Here is a 13932-nt window from a genome sequence, read left to right on the forward strand (position 1 = left end):
TCTAGGTCATAAATTAATACACCAGAAGCAAGCCACAGCCAACAAATTATACGTCAGTCCTTAATGTACTGCCCTATATTTTACTCCTCAATCTGTGCCAATTGTGCACGTGTGTACCAAATCTCTACTTAATATAGAAGTATATACTTCGATCAGGGAGAGGCAACCTCCAAAGTTAAAGGATCACACTCACACAAGCACATCTGGAGGGTTACACCTGCTTCTAATCTACCACAAACTGTTCTTTTTTTAAAAAAAGTTTTGATTTAAACTGGAAAGTTTTTTTTAAAACTGCTAACGCTGAGGGGGTGGAAATGCTCCAACATGGCAAAATTGCTTCCCACACTATTTGAAAATGCAAGGGTTTTGTTTTTAAAGTTAACTTTAAAACAAATACAATGGGAAGGACATGCTGGAGCCCCATTTAGGTTGCTGGTGACCCCATGTGGCTCACCTCTGCTCCAGGTGGCGTAACACACGATCTGACAATGTAATTCTACTTACATTAGCCACCACTGGAGCCAGGAATAGAATGGCTGCTAAATTCTACCACATCTGTTAAAAAATCACTATACAATTGCAACATCAATATACAATATATAATTTCTCCTTCAACGACGCTGGGGTTGGGGCACCAGAGTGTGATGTAATTCAAAATCCATGTAAAACTCTTATACCCCCCCAAAACTAAACTACAAAGCATAAGCAGTTGATTAATTCACAAATACACCTCCAACAACCTGCATCAGCCCCCCAGCATGTTCCAACACCCTTCCCAGCTACCACATGGAGCTGCCATGACAGGACAGAGGATCAGTCTGGTCACCACTGTCAAAACAGGGCCCAGCGCTCTTGCCCTTAGGTAAATCCCCGGCCCATCTTCCTTAGGCCACTTCCTGGAGATAGATAGCAGCAGCACAGCATTTATTGAATATTTTTTATTTATTTATTGAAAAAAAGGGGTTTAACTAACACTATCCTGCTCAGATTGAAGGGAGAAGCATATAATCAAACATTATGCCAAACCACCACGGTTGCAACGGGCAAACAGAGAAAGAACTGGGGGCATGCCCGACAGGAGTCCGATCAACTTTAATCAGAATTGTATGCTGGTACAATCCCACTTTTGAAACAAGTGTGATGTCACACCTCCAAAGGAAGAGATGTGAGTCATACCGTCTACTGCTGTCTAGCCCAGAGTTGCTTATTCCAAGTGCCAACCTTTTCCGTGGTCTGAATGCCAGCATTTCCTGGCACCCAACTTACTTTAAGCTGAAAATGCCTGGGGATAAACTAAATTCCTCTGGAATTATTTCAGATCCTATAAGACAAAGCTACAAATATATATACAGTGTATTTTCAAATCTATAGACAACAAAATCCAGATTTATTCCCCTAAATCTGTATCAGTCATTTTCTTGTACTTAAGTTGACCTGTTTCCCTGTCTAAACAGGAGAGGGATATTGTTGGCAAAATGATGACACACGTACACCAGACGCTTCCATTGTCAAACGTTGGAAACCCACTGTCAAGAAGTTCTTTTTTATATTCAGTTGGAATCCTCTTCCTTGTCATTTGAATTATTTCAGGTACTGCTCTCTGAAACGGCGGAAAACAAGCTTTCTGTATTATCTTCAGATATAATCACCACCACCACCACCTCTGAACTGCAGACTGTAAGGGACCTGATGGACCATCAGGTCCAGCCCCTCTCAAGGAGGCACGCAGGGGAGACAAACTCCCAACCTCTGGCTCCGTAGGCAGATGCCTAAAACACGGAGCTATCCAACCACCTAACCATCTTGGAACGGTAGCATTGCAAGGGACCCGATGGACCATCAAATCCAGCCCTTGTCAGGGAGGCCCAGTGGAGAATCGAACTCCCAACTAGCTTTGCAGCCAGAGACCTAAGCCAGTGGTTTCCCTATCACCTTTCAGACTTCTCTTATCCAGGCAGAAGGCCTCCGACTCCTTCACAGTTCCTCATAGGGGCCTGCCATCTTGGTTGCCCTCCTCTGGATGTGTTCTAGCTTGCTGGTCTCCTCCTTACACTGTGGGTGCCCAGCACTGGACACAGGACTCCAGGCAAGTTCTGACCCAATGAGAATTTTGTTTAGTCGTTCAGTCGTGTCCGACTCTTAATGACCCCATGGAACAGAGCATGCCAGGCCCTCCTGTCTTCCATGGCCTCCCGGAGCTGGGTCAAATTCATGTTGGTTGCTTCGATGACACTGTCCAACCATCTCATCCTCTGTCGTCCCCTTCTCCTCTGGCCTTCACACTTTCCCAACATCAGGGTCTTTTCCAGGGAGTCTTCTCATGAGATGGCCAAAGCATTGGGAGCCTCAGCTTCAGGATCTGTCCTTCCAGTGAGCACTCAGGGTCGATTTCCTTCAGAACTGATAGGTTTGTTCTCTTTGCAGTCCAGGGGACTCTCAAGAGCCTCCTCCACCACCAAAATTCAAAAGCATCAATTCTTCGGCAGTCAGTCTTCTTTATGGTCCAGCTCTCACTTCCATACATTGCTACTGGAAAAACTGTAGCTTTGACTATGCGGACCTTTGTCGGCAAGGTGATGTCTCTGCTTTTAAAGATGCTGTCAAGGTTTGTCATCGCTTTCCTCCCAAGAAGTAGGCGTCTTTTAATCTCGTGGCTGCTGTCTCCCTCTGCAGTGATCATGGAGCCCAAAAAAGATTAACCTACATAATTGATAAGAAGCTGATAGAACCATGGGACCCAATTGACAAAACGGTTTTTGTGGTCCTATGATAAACTAGTTATAGCTTTCTAATAGATCGTGATAATTAATCATTCTTGTTCCACAGTGAGCTACAGAACGTTTTGAATCAGAACTGTTTCACAGGATTTTTTATAAATAAACCATATGAAAAAAAAAAACATCTGAATTTTAAAAATCCCTTTCAAATCCAAAACCTTGATTTTTGTGCATTGTCTGTGGCGCATCTCAGCTGCTGATTTTTTTACCCTCGTTAGAAAACACAGAAGGGCACCGGAAGTTCACCTCCTCTTCCTCGCTGCAACTCTTTGCACCGTGGCTCTGCCCACTCAAGCGGCCACTCACCGTCCATGGGAATCCGGACGTGCTCCTTCTCAACCTTTCGCCCGACCCTCTTGGTGCTTCTCCCCTCCGCGACCAGCCTCTGTGTACACAGCCTCCCAGCGCCCTCCTCCTCCTCCGGCGTGCACGTGACCGGCGTCGTGACGCAGACGTCGCCGGCGGACGACGAGGGACGGAGGAGGGAGGAGGGAGGGAGGGGTGTGAGAGGCAGGGAGACAAGATGGCGTCGCCCCATCGCCGAGGCGGGTCCGGAGGGGAGCGGAGGCTTGGCGTCAAGGCCGGCGGCGGCCGGGATTTGTAGCCGGGAGAGGCCGAGGCGAGGCGGAGGAGCAGCAGCAGCGGAGGCGAGAGAAGCGGGGCGGCCTCCGCCAGCGGGTGAGTGAGCCGGGGGAAGGAAGGGAAGCGGCGGGAGGGAAGGAAGGAGGGAGAGGCAGGAAGGCAGGCCGGCCGGCGAGGGCCCCTCAGACCGTAGGGCAAGGGCGAAGGGGCGACCACCACGGCGACCACTCGCCCCTCAACAGCCTGAGGGAGCCTTTTGGGGGGGGGTTGATCGTGTTCACACGCATGCGCTCTTCGTCTTCAGAGGGGTGGGGAGCAGCCCTTGTTTTGGCCTGGCGCCCCCACCTCCCCCCCAAAGAAAAAACAGTCAGGGGTCCAGGGCGGGGAAGGGCTGGGAGGGAAGGCCTGTATCCACCCCACCCCCACGCCCCACTTTTCTCTCCTGGCCCTCGCTTGAACCCAGAGCCGGGAAAGCTCTCTCCCCCCCTTCACTCTCTTCCACCCCCCCAAGGAAGGCTCTGATCCGGCCTGGGGGTCGGAGCTCCCTCTTTTTTAAAATCGGGATGTCCAGGAGGGAGAAGGACTTCCTTGAGGCTGAAGTGAAAGAAAAAGAGAGAGAGAGGAGGGAAACAAGTATGCCAGCGGCGGGGGGGGGGGGGAGAGACTCAGGGACTGGCTGTTTCGCTTTATTTCATTTTATTTAAAAGGTGGAGTCAAGATTCTCGCCCTCTCATTCCCCCCCAATGGGGTGCTCTTCATGAAAAAAACACACCAGCGTAAACATATTTTGAAGAAAGAATTTTAAATAAAGATCTCACCCCCCCTCTTTACTTTCAGCCTCAGGTAAATCTTTTTCCCTCGTGGGGGGGGGGAGGGCAAGATCCGTGGATCCCTGGTCAGATCCAAGAGGAGACCACGCTTGCCCAACGTGCTGTTTCAATGGGGAGGGTTGTGGCCTCGGAGACCCCAAAAGTAAGGACACCCCCTCAGTGGTGGTGGTGGTGGTGGTACCCCTGCAGCAGTTCTCCCATTTGCCACAGCCTGGGTCGGTGGCCTGAAGAAAACCACTATCTTCGGCCCACGTTTAAGGAAGCCTTAACTATTTATTTCTTTATTAGATTTTTATTTGTTATAAATGAATCTCCTTCCTTGGAAGAGGGAGTTCGAACTCTGTGCCTCTTGGGTTCAGGTCTGTGATTCTGTGGTTGTGTGGGTGTCCGGGCCGTGGCTTGAGAGGGATCATGAAGGCCCGCCTGGCAGGGTTGTACTGGGTGAATTGCTTCTGTCAGGGGTGAGGAGGCAGGCAGACCCTCTAGGAATGGCCAGAGTTATCTTTTTCCCCCTTCAGAAGGCTGTTGTTTGTCTTGCTTGTGTCCAACTCTGAAAAGTGTTCTAAGCTAAGCCATCCTTGAGGGGGGCCGTTTGGCCTCTGCCCCCCCCGGATCATTCGAAGGGGGCCACAGACTGGGAATAGTTCTTCCCACACCATCTGATAAGGTTCGTTATTCAACTTAGGCAATCCTCATTCAGCTAGTCTTGTTTTGTGTTTATGCCTGTGGCCAGAAAAAGATCGAGAATGGAACAACAACCCTGAAAGGTAGAAAATAGTTCTAACCTGATGACAGCCTTGTGAGGTCGAGGGCTGACAGCTTATCCAGGCCAACTTTAGACTTAATGGCTGCTCTCTTTGAGTTCTTGTACAAAAACTGACAGTGTCATCAAAGCAACCAACAGGAATTTGACCCAACTCGGGGAGGCCGTGGAAGACAGGAGGGCCTGGCCTGCTCTGGTCCACGGGGTCACGAAGAGTCGGACACGACTTAACAACAACAACAAGCTGAAAGGCAGGATGACTTTTGTTCTGAGTTGGGTGGCTGATCTTTCGTCCTGCAAGGAGAATGCTGTATCTCTTCATTGTGTTGGGAAGAGCCCTGTGTGCCGAAAACACTAGCCCACACACACTGAAGAGTGAGTCCCCTTTGAATCCAGAGGGGTTTACTTCCAAGTAAGTGTGCACAGGATTGTGGTGGGACTGATCCTAGTATTTTCCAATCATTTTGGACTTCAAACCCTAGGTCGTATTAGGCTATTCTGACAGCACATAACAGACACTCTCTTCCTATGGATTAAGGAAAGAATTGCTGTACTGTACTGTGGCTTTGTGTCATGTATTAGCCATGTTTTTAGGGATATGATTAGGAGGAACTCTGGACTCACGGATTAGACTGTGAAATAATATTTGAGGAAAACTTCCTCTTACTGAGTCATAGTTAGGTTATTTGATGTATTTGTTTTGATCTTCCCACATCCTTTTGTGTTATACAGAACCTTTTTCTTTTTTAGATAGACAAAAAGTTAGTACTTTCTTTTTTGTTCTTGTTGTCCTGAGGTAAGGAATAGCATTTTGTTTTGCTCTATTAATGTCTGTGGCAGCCACCAGATGTGTTCCTCTGGAATTTGGGAAGGCTGATCTGTGGGGATACTAATAGAAAAATGTGGTTGTTTAGAGTATGATGAAAGTGAAAGTCTTCAGTGCCTAAAATTAGCACTTAGGCCTCATCTTGTGGGACATCAGCAGTCAGTCCATGGCCTGGAGAACGTTCAGTTCTATAGTAAGCAGGCAGGCAGAGAAATTGTGTTTTATTTCCTACACGTGGATTTTCCCAAACCATGAAATACAAACTACGCACTGCTATCACAGTTTGATTTTCTGTGAGAAGCTTGAGGAATGCAGTGTATTTTGGCTTCCTTTTTCGGGTTGGCATGGGAAACAACATGAAATTACTCCAACTATGAATGTTCTCCAGCTTCAAATGTCTGCTGCCTTATGACAGCTTTTGAAAGAAAGAATCTGTACAGCAGGCCTTGCAAGGAGAAGATAATGCTGTCTTTGTTCAGCTGTGGAATGACACTTCCATTTAAGAACCCTTAACATGTCAATGCTGAACCCATTTGATTGAAAGTAGGTCCTGATGATTTTCCTTGATTTTTTTTTTGCATAATTGTGTTAAAAATGGGATGTGTAAGGCTTGATGCTGAAAGAAAGCTTTATTTAAGTGTTATCTATGAGCCCCTAAGTATTGCTCTTGAGCTTATAAGAAAGATAGAAGTAGAAATGTATTTTTGACATAATTCAGGAAAACCACATTGATTAAGTGGTTGGTCATGTACCTTAAAAGTGGGATTTATACTCACTAAGCTATATATTCATCTTTGTGGTGCTTTCTGTACCCCCACTGCTAACAAGGATAACAGAAAACAGGTTTGCACAGATGAATGCTTGAACAGGGAAAGGACAGAAAATGCAGCAAGTGGGTGCTGTGGTTAAGTAGAAGAAATCCAAGTTTTGAACAGTTATGAATATGCAAAAGGGATTGAGGGAGCCTGTAACTTTTTACCTTGGCTTTATCAGTGTAGTGCACATGCCACATGGTTATCTCTACAGATTGCCATTTCCTTGGTTTGCTTAAGGTGTTTCTTCTATAACTTCAAGTAGTGTTCTCCCAATTTCATGTGGGTGTTATTGTGACACTTGAAGAACACCAGCATAACTCGGTAGGTTGACAAATTGGCACAAGTTAAGAAAATAGCAGGGGCCTTTATTGTTGTTCGCCAAATTTCCTTCACTAGCTTCTTAACTTACAGCAGTTTGCCAACAACATTTACACCAGTTGCAGTTTCCATGACAGTTTTGTTATCCCAGGGCTTTGGGCCTTTGTATTTTTATTGACTACGATCTTTTAAAAAAAACCTGTGGTGTTATATGACAGCATCTGTGTTCCATGAAAGAAACTTTCTGAAAAATGTGTTCTATCATCCACTGTTTTTCATTTCATTCTGACCTCACTGCCCCAAATATATAAAACTGCCAGCCTCAGGGTGACAATTCATTCATCCTAAGAAGTGGCCTGTGTTTCTGGAAAAAAAATAGACATGTTGAATCAGTGAGTTATGCAGCAGTTTTGCCTTAAAAGGTCTTATTAATTTCAATGAGTCATCTCTAGTTCAGACTAATCAGTTGAACTTATCCCTTAGTCCTTAAGGTGAGACAAGATTTCCTTGATTTGTCTAAAACAGTCATTTTAGACAAATAAAGAGAAATTGCATCATGTGCAGTGATTGCTCAAGGTAGAGAAGAATTTGGGACAATTAAAAACTTTAACATACTGCTATGACTATCTTCTGTAGAGAGAGCTGCCACTGTAGATCAGCCTGTGGCAGTACCTGCATTTGGCAGAATAGTATTATTATTATTATTTATTTTATTTATATCCCGCCTATCTAGTCGGTTAAGACCACTCTAGGCGGTCTATTGACTGTCTGATCTGTGGGATCCTGTTCTTCGTCTCCATGGGGACAAAAAAGGCTAGGTAATGGTTAGAATAGATTACTCATCTACATTCCTTACCTCTCTGACTCCCAGTAATGGGAAACAGGAAATGACTGTGTGAGAAGAACAGTAAACTGAAATTGGACAGGCTGAGAGCTGAGTTTGGGCTCTGTCGAGATCTTAGGGTTATGCTTCCACATAAGTATTGGAAGCTAGATTGGTTAATACTGGCAATGACCTCTGGGGAGGATTTGCAGCTTAAAATGCAGAGAGGTTTAGAGATTAGCTTTATTGTGTGACAGGGGTCTTGCTTTGACCCTCCTGCTAGGCTGTAAAAGGATGGACAGAGCAATAAGAATAAGGGAAACATAAATCGTCATGGAAAGCCCAATGAGAGAAGTGATCTTTTGCATTAAGATACGCATCTTTGATGTTAAAATGGTTCCTTTTTAAAAACATATATCTTAGTCTTGTACTTTGGGATGGAGAAAAAAGTGTTGACCTGGAATTGCCCCATACTGAGCAATGAAAGATCCTGCAGCCACGTTGCCTTCAGCCCAGGTTTCTGGTCCCGTAGATTAGCTAAAATCCTGTGGGATTCTGTTCTAAGCATGAAAATATTGAATATCCTTAGCATCTTCTTTCAGTTTGATGAAGTACTCAGAGTAAGGACTTTTCTGGGCCTGCCTGTCCATTTCCAACTACAAAGAGAGAAGGGTTAAAGTATTGCAGATTTTGTACAGATCTTTCAAAATGCCTGGTTTTCACAAAGAGAGTTTTAACTAGGTAGGTTTGGGACATCCCCCCCCCCACACACATATTTTCCCCTGCTGTGAGGGAGCTGTACTTACACCATATTAATAGAATGGTATGTTGACTGTTGTATATTTAATTGCTTTACAAGGAGGTATAAATTGAATTCTGCTTCCCATTTAACGGTCAAGGTGAAGGTACAGATTTGCAATTAGCATTTCAACCTGCATTACTCTCCTGATCCCATTTGTCTCTCATGCTCTGTCACCTTGCATTTATGTCTCAGGCTGTGGAAATCATAGGAACAGTTCTGTCCCAGTTGCATTATTTTGTGTTATATTGCCCTACACTTGTCTTTGTAAGTATCCTGCCTTCCTTGTATTGATTTGTTAGCAACAGTCAGGCTTAAATCGTTGTGGTGCTTGATTGGGATACTCTTAGAAGATCTCTTCACTCTGACCTGGTTCTCGTCATTTATCCTGTTTGTGGTCTGAAATACTGAAATTCTCATCGGCTCTGCATATTATCTTACCATTCTTCCACCCCAGTTTAATGTTTAACCTCCCATTCTTTTATTGGTCAGTTCCTCAGTTAAGTACAGTACTTTTCTTCTCTGTTGCTGGTTGTCCGAGTATTAAAGTTAAATCCTGTTTGCTTACCTGATTTCATAAGGACAGTTGTCTGCCCTCCCACCCTGTAGTCTCTCCTTCTGATCATTAGGGAGTGGTTGTAAAATGTGTTGCTTCATCAGTCATGCAAAAGGCAACCAGTCGAGAGGGGAAATTATTGTATAGTTGCCTTTTTGAGCACAGTTGTATGTGATTTTTATCATTGTGGCTAGACCAGGGTAGGCAAGTTCAGTACTCAAAGCCCTATCTGTGATCCTGCAGAGATTCCTAGGTTTCCCTTGGGGCAGAAAAAAACATTTTTTTAAGCATAAAAAGTTGTTCCCTGGCTTCTGAATGCCACCAGGTGCCTTGGCTTTTGCAGGGAAGATCACTGGAGCCCTTAAGAGTGTTTCTCTAAATCAAAGCCAAAGATGCATGTCTGGTCACATGCAGTTTTATTATATATTTTCCCTTTTAAAATAATTTTCAGCATGGGGGTTGCTGGGGATTAATGAATGTTTGATTGTCTGCCCCAGAGGTATATGCCTGCTAGGCAAAGTGAGCTGAATCTTATCAAATTAATATTGTTACTCAATTTCAAATGTGAAATGCAAAATAAAAGTGGTTCTACTGGGCAGGAGTTTGTTCTTATCATACTTGGAGCTAAGAAATGTACAGAGTGTGCACATTTACCTGGCTGGACGGGAAGTGTCTTTTATGCATGATCAACAGAATAAACTGCCATCCATGAGAAGCTGACTCATAGCACCTTACAGCTCTGACAGTAATTGCCCTTTCCTATTACGAGCTAAACATCTTCCCCTTCTGAAGACATTGGATTCTTAACCATTGGCTGTCCTCCTCAGAAAGGAATATTATAGAAGTGGAGTGTGCCATTGAGGCCAGGATTCCCTTTGGAGACTGCTATTTCAGCAACAGGACAGCTAATTTTAAAGTTTGTTTATATTAGGTAATGGCTCATATTTTCTTTTTCCTTTTGATTTTTAATTTTTTAGGTGTGGCTGGAAAAAGTGAGATCTTGCCCTTTTTTTCCAAAAACTAAGAGCTGTTTTGAATGGTATTCTTAGGCAGTTGACCGAACTTGAGATTGTCATTTGCTTTTCATAGTGGAGAAGCCTATAATCAACAGTTCACCCACTCCCAGCATGACACACTGGGAGCAGTCTGAGCAATGGCCAGTAATTGTGACAATAAAAATAGCAAAGTAGAATTTGTTGTGTACATTGTGACATGCAGCACAGACCTTACATTCACTCAGAAGTCAATCCCATTGACTTCAACAAAACCTGCTTTCACAGTAGGATAGTTAAGCCTTCCCTTAACTCTCTATGACTATCATCAAGTCCTTCTCCAACCCATGGATTTTATGTTGTCTTTTAGACAGCCTTCAAGCAACACCTTTTGTGCTTTGTGTAGCTATAAATATATAATTGTAGGAATTACATGAGTGTTGCACTCATTTTAGGAATGACTGCTAAAGTTGACTGACTGAAGGCTCTCTTCCTTCCTTGAAGACACATAATTAAAAATTGTGCTGGCTTCAATTGCCTGTGCCTGTATTAGGCAACCTGGGTGAAGGGTGTTTGGTCCGCTGCCATTGGTCCACACCGTACATGTGTATGTGGGCAGAAAGGAGTTCATACATGTCCTTGAGAACTGTCTACTTTATGCCTGGCATATTTGCACTAAGAAGAGAGTAAACAGTGGATTTATAGCAATGTTATACTTATTCCATGTCATTGTGTTCGCAATTAGTTTTGCCTATTCATACTATATTCTCTCTTAATGATCTGGGAAATAGACTTTATTGCGGGCTTAAGTGTGGAGGGCATTACTGCGGTGTTGAATGTTTCTTGAGGCAGTGTCTCATGATCTCTCAGGCTAGCGCAAGTGGATTGTGGCTGGTCCCACTGCATTTTATTGGAAGCCTAAATGCCATCTGACTTTTAATATTGCCTTCACCGTAGGATGTCAATTCTCATTAAAAGTCTTTATTTCAGTCTTCTATCTATTTTAATTCAGTTCCTTCCTTGGGGGGTATATCAGTAAGCAGTGGGTATCCTTGGTATTATGGGCATACACTTGATGGTTACAAAACTTTCTCTCTGGCCGCAGATCTGGATTTCATCTAGCTGGTTTCATCCCAGCTTCAAGTTACAAGAATGATGCTGTTTGGAAGGATGTTTTTAATTAGGGCTGTAGCCCTGCTTTAAACATAGTAGTGACTCATGATAATGAGGCAAGACTTGCGGAAAATAATCTGTTATTGTTGAACAGGCTTGAATTACATAGCCTTTATCATTTGGGGGATATTCTGCCCTGTGTTTCATCTACAAGTTCTTAGGAGTGCAAAAATAAAGGCTTTCCCCCTGAGCCACCATTGAGTTGTGTTAGGGCTTAATCAGGTTTGTTCTGATGATCTAATACCATGTACATTGATAAGGTATGTATTGGAGATGAGCAATACGCCCAAATCTTGCTAATTTCTAATTTTAAACTGCACGTACACAGCACAAGAAGTTAACACAGTTTAACAGATATCTAAGAACATTTAAGAAACAGTGTAATAATAAAGGAATAGGATGTCGTTTTCTGCAGCCCGCCTCCACTGTCTAATTTTGTGGGGCTGTCTCCGTCCCCCATGGAAGGTTGGAGAGCAGCCAAGACTATATTGTTCTGTGTAGAATGGTTTTAAAATTGGCTCTTGGAATGGCTGTTTTTAACCTGTTTTTTAACTAGCGATTTTTATCTATTTTATTGAACCTCCTTTTGGGAGGCACGAAAATATTAGACAAGTATTTAATAAATAAATATAAATATTTCTTAAAGTTGGTTGTTTTGTCCCCTAAAATAACAAATTGTCGGTGCAAGAAGTATGACATTTTTCATAGATACTGCTGTGTTTTCCAACTTAAATAAGTGGGTGGGTTATATTTTAAATGGGTTTCCCCAGAGGCACAGTTATGCCACTGGTAATTAGTATTTTGTAACATCACAACATAGGTTTTTGCTGGACCCCTTTGTCAAGACCTCTGTATAAACTGCAGGCTGTGAAATAACTTTTCCTCTGGCTACCATCAAGCAGCGGGTTGGACTTATTGGCCTTATAAGCCCTTTCTAACTCCACTATTCTATGATTCTGTGGTGTGTCATCTGTTTAGATCTCTGCCAACTTTGTCTTATCAGTGTTGTCAAAAATTGATTTGGGTGATACATTCTGGCACAGAGAGATTTCAATAGAAAATAAATAAATACTCTCACAAACAATATATTTGTGTCAATACTGTTATTGAATACTGTTACTGGATAGGGAGCTTCATTGCTATGTGAGAACTAGGGTGAGTTGCTTGGCTGAGTGAGTACAGCACTGGAATTGTGGGGGTAAAAAGACTAGTGTGCAAAAAGCCTCACACGGAGTCAGGAGACGTTGGGATGAGAGAGGGATGATGCATTGGGATGAAGGGTGGGATTAGTGGGCAAATCCGGCTACACTTCTAGCAGTGTTCCCTCTAAGATGGTGTTGACCCCCGTTTAGTTCTGGGTTTGGATGAAATCTCACATGCACACGGGGCGAGGACTCCATCCAGCAGGGCTGAAAATTAGAGGGAATGTTGCTTACTAATAACCAAACAAAAGCAAGTACCGGTCCAATCCAGATTCCTTGTGGAAAAAAAACCTGAAAGCGTAGTAGGCTAAAATGCCTTACAAGAGGAATTCTTGTTTATGTAAAGACACTAGAAATAGAGCAGGCCTTCTTAAGGAGGGAGTTTCATTGTGATGTGCGTGATTGCTGAAACAGACTCACTTAGTGATTTGTTTTTTGTTGTTCCTGTAAGGAAGAATGAAGGAAGCAGACTTAGGGGACCTCCCATCAGGTGGGCTTTTGACAATCGCCTCCCATTTGCACAAACCGATGTTGGTAATCACTCAGTAGTCATTCACAAGTGGGCAGGTCTCCCTGTTGGCTATAGGATGCTTGAAGGGAGTTTGTGCAATTCCAGAGGAGGGTAGGATCCTGAGACGGGTTGATAAGTAGACAGGATCTTGTCCTATTTATTTCTTCAACACTGAACAAAACCTGGGTGGGTCAAATCCTTTATACATGTTGGCTCTGTTGGGTGGAGGGGATGACTTGTGTTGACTCATAGAACCCAACACCAAGAAGAGCTGCTGGCCTGTTTCCATTGTGGATTCCTGTGTATGGTCTCAGGAGGGGCCTTGCGTTCTATTCTGATGTTGTGTAGAGGATCACTGCCAGTAATTAATTATTCTTTTGTGGCTTGACACTTTGTATTTTAAACTATGTTATAGTACTCTGAGGTTTTTACTCAGGAAAATTGAATATAACTATTTAAAATATATGAATTTAATGTACTTGGCCAGAGAAATCTAGACTAAAATCATTGCTCAGGTTTGGTCGTCTCTCAACCTGTCCTGGAGATTCTTAGGACACAAGAGAGCCGCTGGGTAGCTCAGTGGTTTGGCCTTGATGAGGGCTGAACTTGGTGATCCGTAGGGTCCCTTCCAGCTCTGCAGTTCTAAGATGAGAATCTCCTGAGCTCTTTGGATAAAGGGCTGGGTAGAAATGTGTCTGATGATAATCCTCTTATGCCAACGTTGGATTACTATCCCAAGTTACAGATCCTTGAGTTGATGCAGCAAGCTGCACTGAATAGTTTTTAGAAACAGATTAATGGCATTGGATGGCATTCGGTAAAAGGACAGTACAAAAGTGGCGTCAAAATAATATTAATAATAATAATAATAATTAATCCACAGCTCAGTAAGTTCTGAAAGAAGAGACAAGTCAAAACAGTAATAGATAAGTGGTTTTGTTCTTGAATCTTCTGTCTTGGTTGTT

General features: G+C 43.5%; 1 protein-coding gene and 1 long non-coding RNA gene across 3 annotated transcripts in view; one reads left to right on the plus strand and one right to left on the minus strand.

Moving 5' to 3' along the window:
- Positions 1-256: 256 nt before the first annotated feature.
- On the minus strand, positions 257-3149 carry LOC144586268 (uncharacterized). The gene is made up of 2 exons (XR_013540999.1): positions 1933-3149; positions 257-1600 (listed from the first exon to the last, which is right to left on the minus strand). It is a non-coding gene; the product is annotated as an uncharacterized LOC144586268 (long non-coding RNA).
- Positions 3150-3267: 118 nt separating this feature from the next.
- The window catches only part of UBAP1 (ubiquitin associated protein 1), a 34965-nt gene continuing 24300 nt past the window's right edge, over positions 3268-13932 (plus strand). The window contains exon 1 of one of the 2 annotated variants that reach the window (XM_072993005.2): positions 3268-3455. The gene's annotated coding sequence lies outside the window, so the exon portion shown is untranslated. The remainder of the gene's footprint in view (positions 3456-13932) is intronic. The other variant, XM_020796435.3, reaches the window with a different exon arrangement.

Source organism: Pogona vitticeps, chromosome 2 (assembly GCF_051106095.1).
Source record: "Pogona vitticeps strain Pit_001003342236 chromosome 2, PviZW2.1, whole genome shotgun sequence".
Taxonomy (NCBI): domain Eukaryota; kingdom Metazoa; phylum Chordata; class Lepidosauria; order Squamata; family Agamidae; genus Pogona; species Pogona vitticeps.